The sequence below is a fragment of the Tupaia chinensis genome, unplaced genomic scaffold (genome assembly GCF_000334495.1).
Source record: "Tupaia chinensis unplaced genomic scaffold, TupChi_1.0 Scaffold000070_1, whole genome shotgun sequence".
Lineage (NCBI taxonomy): Eukaryota > Metazoa > Chordata > Mammalia > Scandentia > Tupaiidae > Tupaia > Tupaia belangeri.
In genome coordinates this window covers 3388513-3394794 of record NW_006159530.1, presented here as the reverse complement: position 1 = coordinate 3394794, position 6282 = coordinate 3388513, and the positions used below count along the sequence as shown (strand labels likewise).

The 6282-nt window shown below is 35.9% G+C and overlaps 1 pseudogene; it reads left to right on the top strand.

Moving 5' to 3' along the window:
* The window catches only part of LOC106733172 (nucleolin-like), a 63398-nt pseudogene that overhangs the window by 44545 nt on the left and 12571 nt on the right, over positions 1-6282 (top strand).

The following is a 6282-nucleotide window of genomic DNA, read 5'->3' as shown; positions in this document are numbered from 1 at the left end:
ATGTCCTTTTTTTTTTTTTTTTTTTGCTTTTTTTTTTGGAGAGGTTCTTTGCTATAGGGTGCATGTGCTCACCAGGAAGACAGAGAGAGAGACAGGGAGACAGAGAGACAGAACGTGAGAGATCACCCCCCATGGTGGATGGACACACCGCAATGCTTTCTCCTCCGTTCTCCTCTCGGGATCTTGGGCACGCATGCACACGCACCCAGTGTGAGTTTAAGCCACCGGGTACAGGACTCAAAGTACAGTAGACCACATGGGAGTCCAGCGACATAGCCATTACACTAACTGCTGATCCCAATAATGCCACTTCTTTTCTGATTACTTTTGAGATTTGTCCACTTTGTTAAGAATTTTGACTTTTAGTAAGATCCACTGCTTTTCCATTATCTATCTTTAGATACATAATAAATTGTCATTTATCTTTTTTTAAAGAATTATTTATTTAATTCCATTTATTCATTCATTTATTCTAATTTGAGAAGAGAAAGACAGACACATAGAGAGAAGAAAAGTGAGAAAACAAACCACCAGGTCTGGGACTTGAACCTTGGTGGGCCCTGTGGGAGTGTCCAGCACTTTAACCACCACGCCACCTGTTGGTCCCAACTTTATCTTTGTTATTTCCTTCTCTTTATGATTGTGTGTGTGTTTCATTTACTTTATTATTCTTTTTCTAACATTTTGAACTAAAATATTTAATCTATTTAATTGTATTCTTTCATTTATATTAGAAACTGTATTTTAGGTTGTAGATATTTCTCAGAGCATTGCTTAAAGTGTATTCCACAAATTCTGTTTTTTTTTGAGAGATTTTACAAATTCTGTTTATGTTATGTTTGCATTATCATTTTTTAAATATATTCTATAATTCAGGTTTGTGTTTTCAGATTTTCTTAGAAGTTGTTCAGTGGAAGAATTTTTTTTTTTTGGAGAGGTTTTTTTGCTATAGGGTGCGTGCACTCGCCAGACAGACAGAGAGAGACAGAGAGACAGAAAGTGAGAAAACACCCCCCAGGGGGGATGGCCATGCCACAATCCGTTCTCCTCCGTTCTCCTCTTTGGATCTTGGGCACGCACGCACATGTGCCCGGAGTGAGGTTTAAGCCATCTCATCCGGGACACAAACGGTGGTCAACTACATGGGAGTCCAGCGACATAGCCATTGCGCTAACTGCTGGTCCCAAATAATTCACTCCAGGTCACATGCTTGTACATTGAAGCCAGGTCTCAGATCCTGTTTAGTGGAAGAATTTAAATGAACAGTTAGAAAGGTCATCAGGAAATTTTTGTTGGTGTAGCTCCATAGGGCGATAGCTAAGTACTGTGCTGCAGTGGGAGACAGGTACCACATGGCCGAACATGGTTTGAGTACCAGTGGTAGTGCTGTTCTTACTTTTCTGTTTATATTAGTTTGGTATATCATTGCCCAGTCCTCTCATTTACGCTTTTCTGTATCATTCTGTGTAGACCTGCCTTGTATGTGTAGAAAATAACTGGGTCTTTGGCAGCTGAATTAAAATTTCCTTTTTCTTTTCATAGGTCATTTAAGCTTGTCATCTTATTTTATGTGATAGCTATTAGTAAATTATGGTACAAAAAATAAAGCATACATCAGATAAGAAAAATTAATTTGTCCACTCTCTCAATTTTGTTTTAAACCTAGGTCTATACTAAATACATTAAATTCTCACTAATTATCTTTTTCTTGAGGTCTTCCTAGTTTTGAGTTTGGTGAAGTTTATTATTCAGATTCTTCTAGAAGGGAGAATACATTAAGAGTTCAGTGAAATTTAGCATTTTCTTCTTTTTAAAGTTTTTGCCAGAGAACACATGTGCTTGCCGAAGAGAGCCAGAGAGAGGGAAAGTGAGAAATAAACCCCAGGAGGGATGGCCATGCTGCAATTCCTTCTCCATTCTCCTCTCGGGATTTTTGAACACTCCTGGAGTGATTTTCAAGCCACCAGGTCTGGGACTCCAACTGTGGTTGATCCTGTGGAAGTCTAGCACCTTAACCACTACAACACCTGCTGCATCCAAGTTTTTGCATGTTTAAAACTATTTTTCAATAACCTTGATACTTAAAGATCAGTTTGACTGAGTTTGCACCTTTAAGTAAGACTTTTTTTTTATTTTGAAAATACTTTTTAATATTTCCCTATTTTATTATTTTTCAAAAGTCTAATTTCATTCTAATCATATTTCAAAAAATACATTTATTTGATTATGTTGCATGGACATACTGACTGTTTCCCTCATTATCAACATCCCTCATGAAAATGATGTGTTCGCTATAATTGATGAACCTACACTTATACATAGTTTTCACCAGAGTTTATAGTTTACATTAGGGCTCATTCTTGGTGTTGTGTATTCTGTGGATTTGGATAAATACATGATGTCATGTACCTACCATTATAATTTTTTATCATTATACTATTATAAAGAATATATTTATGCCATAAAATTTCTCTGTGCTCCTCCCTTTAATTCTTTCTTCTAACCCCTGAAAATACTATTTCTTTTCCTGGATATACCACAGTTTATCTATTCACTTATTGAAGAAAATCTTGGTTGGTTCCAAGTTTGGGCAATTATGAAGAAAGCTGTTATAAATGTTTGTGTACAGGTTTGTGTGTGTACATAAATTTTTAACTTTTTTGAGTAATACAAAGGAGCACCATTATCATTTGGTAAGAGTATGTTTAAATTTTCTTCTTCTTTTTTTAAAAAAAATTATTTATTTACTTTTCTTCATTTATTTTATTTTAATCTGACCAGACAGATACACAGAGAGAGAAAGAAAGAGGGAAAGTAAGGAAGCAAGCCACCAGGTCCAGAGCTCGAACCATGGTTAGCCATGTGGGAGTGTCCAGTGTCTTAACCGCCACACCACCAGCTGGTCCCCAAGAGTATATTTAGATGTTTTAACAAGCTGCAAATGTCTTCCAAAGAGACTGTAGAATTTTACATTTTCATCAGCAATACATGAAAATTCTTGTTGCTCCACATCCTTACCAGAGTATTTGGTTGTGTCAGATTTTGAACATTCTAATAAATGTGTAGTAGTAACAGAACATTGTTGTTTTAATTTGCATTTCCTTGTTGACATATGCTATGAGAGGGAAAATGAGATATTACCCCCTGGGGGGATGGTCATACTCTAATCCCTTATCCTCCATTCCTCTCGTGAGATTGTGGGAACTCACCTGCCAGGCCTGACTTTCAAGCCTCCAGGCCTAGGAGCTAAATGGTGGTTGACCATATAGGGGCCCAGCACCTTCACCATGCCACCTGTTGGCCCTTGATGTGTAGTATTTTTTTTTAAAGAGATTTTTGCCTGAGGGTGGGTGAGCTCATCAGAGAGAGACAGAGAGACAGAAACAATGAGAGGAACACTGAGAAATCACCTCCCCCCCATATCGCAATTCCTTCTCCTCCGTTCTCCTCCCAGGATTTTGGGCACACATGCATGCGTATCTGTATCTGGAGGGAGTTTCAATTCTTTTTTTTTTCATGGATTATTCCATTGGTGTTACAACTAACAAGTTACCACAAGTTAAGGTTATCTCAGTTGTCATCTAAGTGATCATTTATGTTATTTTTCTGGAGTTTTATAGTTTTGCATTTCACATTTAGGTCTGTGATCCACTTGGAATTCATTCCTGTGAAAGATTAGTTAACTCTATTTATGTAGGTCTATATTTGGGCTGTTTATTCTTTTTCATTTAACTAGTCTTACCTTCAATACCACATTGTCTTGATTATTGTAACTTTTAGTTAATATGAAGGTCAGGTAACGTCAGTCTTCCTGCTTTGTTCCTCTTTAATATATGCTAGCTATTCTTGGTCTTTGACTCTCTATACACACTTTAGAATCAGTTTGTTAATATCCGTAAAATAACTTGCTAGAGTTTTGATGGATACTGCATGGGATTTGTAGATTTAGTTAATAATTTATAGCTTGATAATATTCAGTTTTCCTATCCATGAACATGGAATACTTTCCACCTATTTAGTTCTTTGATTTATTTTATTAAAGTTTTCCAGTTTTTAGTGTATAGATCATACACATCTTTTGTTATACTTATACCTTATACCTAAGTATTAAATTCTTGGAGTTCCTACTGTAAATTATATATTTTTAAAATTTCAAGTTTCTCCTGTTCATTGCTAGCATATAGGAAAATGATTGACTTTTATGCATTAACCTTGCATCCAGCAATCCTGCTATAATCTCTTACTAGTTTTAGGAGGTCTCACGATTGGTGTTTTTGTTTATTTGGATTTCCTACATAGGTGATTATACTATTTTTGAACAAAGAAAGTCTTATTTTCCCCTTTACGATTTGTATACTTTTTCTTTTCTTCTCTTTCTGCATTAGCTATGACTTACAGCACAGTGTTAAAAAGCAGTGATAAGGGAACATCCTCCCCTTGTATTTGATCAAAAGGAAAAGTTTTGGGTTGAGTTTTTCACCAGTAACAGCCATGTTAGCTGTAGGTATTATTTATAATAGATATTTTTTTTCTTAAATTGAAGAAAGTTACTTTCTATGGTTTACTACAAAAAATTTATTAAGTCATGATTAGATATTGAATTTTTCAACTGCTTTTGTTTTATATCTGTTGAGTTTTAAGCCTCTGGGTCCAGGACTCGAAGTACAGTAGACTACAGGGTAGTACAGCAGCATAACTATTACACTATCTGCTGGTCCCTACTCATTTAATTTTTAATAGGTATAGGCCTGCCCAAATTGTCTTTTTCTTTTCATGTAAGTTTTAGTAGATTGTGCTTTTGAAGTAATTTATCCATTTAATCTAAATTATCAAATTTGTGAGCATAGATATGGTAATAGTATTTCTTTATTATTCTTTTACTATCCAGGGGCTCAGTAAGAATTTCTCATTTTTCATTTATGATATTAGTAATTTGTGTTCTTTCCCCCTTCCCCTTAGTTAGCCTGTTGAAAGAAGTCTCAGTTTTATTGATCTTTTGAAAATATCAATTTTTGGTTTCACTGATTTTCTCTGTTTATTTTGTGTTTATTTCTTTGATTTCTCCTCTAATTTTTCTTTTTAAAATTTTTTCCTGCCTTTTTTGGATTTAGTTTGCCATTTGTATAGCTTTTTAAAGTGAAAATTTAGGTAACTGATTTTAGATTAAAAAAATGCATTCAATTTTATAAATTTTCCTCTAAGTGTTCTTTTCACTGTGTCCTACACATTCTTGTAAGTTATGTTCTCATCTTGACATAGTTAAAATATTTGAAAATTTTCCCTTAGGACTTCTTCTTTGACCAAGTTGTTATTTATAGAAGTATGTTGTTTAATCTTCAAGTTTTTTGAAATTTTCAGCTTTTTGTATAATTGCTTTCTCGTTTAATTTCATTGTTGTCTGAAAGCAACAATGGTATATATCTTTTGTCAAGATGTATCATATGGCACACAATGTGGTCTATGATGGTCAATGTTCTGTGTGAGCTTGAAAAGAATGCGTGTTCGGCAGTTGGATAAAATGATCTAAAGATAACCATTGTATTCAGCTGCTTAGTGGTGCTGTGAGCCCAACTGTTCTTATCGATTTTCTGCCAGGTAATTTTTTTTTTATTTTAACGATAGAGCATATATATGTGTACATGTTAGAGAAATAATTAAAGAGAAAGAGGAAGAGAAAGAGAAAGAAAAAGAGACAAAGAGAGAAGCACCCTCGACAGGGTCTGATGATTTTGTGATCCTCTTTCCCCAGCTCTCTAGCTTCTAAGAATTTTGTGAGTGCCCACATGTGCACCCTGCCTGTTTTCAGACTGACCTAGGGACCCAAACCTGTGGTTGGTCATATGACATCCAGCTTTGCACAGCACTTGTACTACCGTTGCACCACAGTGGCTGTACCAATTCTTCTATTTCTGATTGTTTAGTGTTACAGTCTCCAGTTATAATAGTGGACTTATTTTTTTAATTATAGTTCTATCAGTGGAGGACTCCGACCCGGCGAGGTCCCAAGATCTGTCTGAGCCCCCCGACCTTTGAGCTCCGCTTCTGGTCGGATAAAGCACGTTGGCAAGACCACTGTTGTGCAAACCCCCTCCCCCCACCTTGGAACAAAGCTTGGGTCAATTAGCATGTCAGCAAGGCTGTTTGCTATTTACTCCAGAAACTGTGGCAGCCTTACTGGGAAGCGACCCACCTCTGGCTCCCCAATATACTACTATAAAATAATTACATAGCTCTCTTATACATCCTGAGTATATGATAAAATCTTCCAGGAAGTCCCCCAAC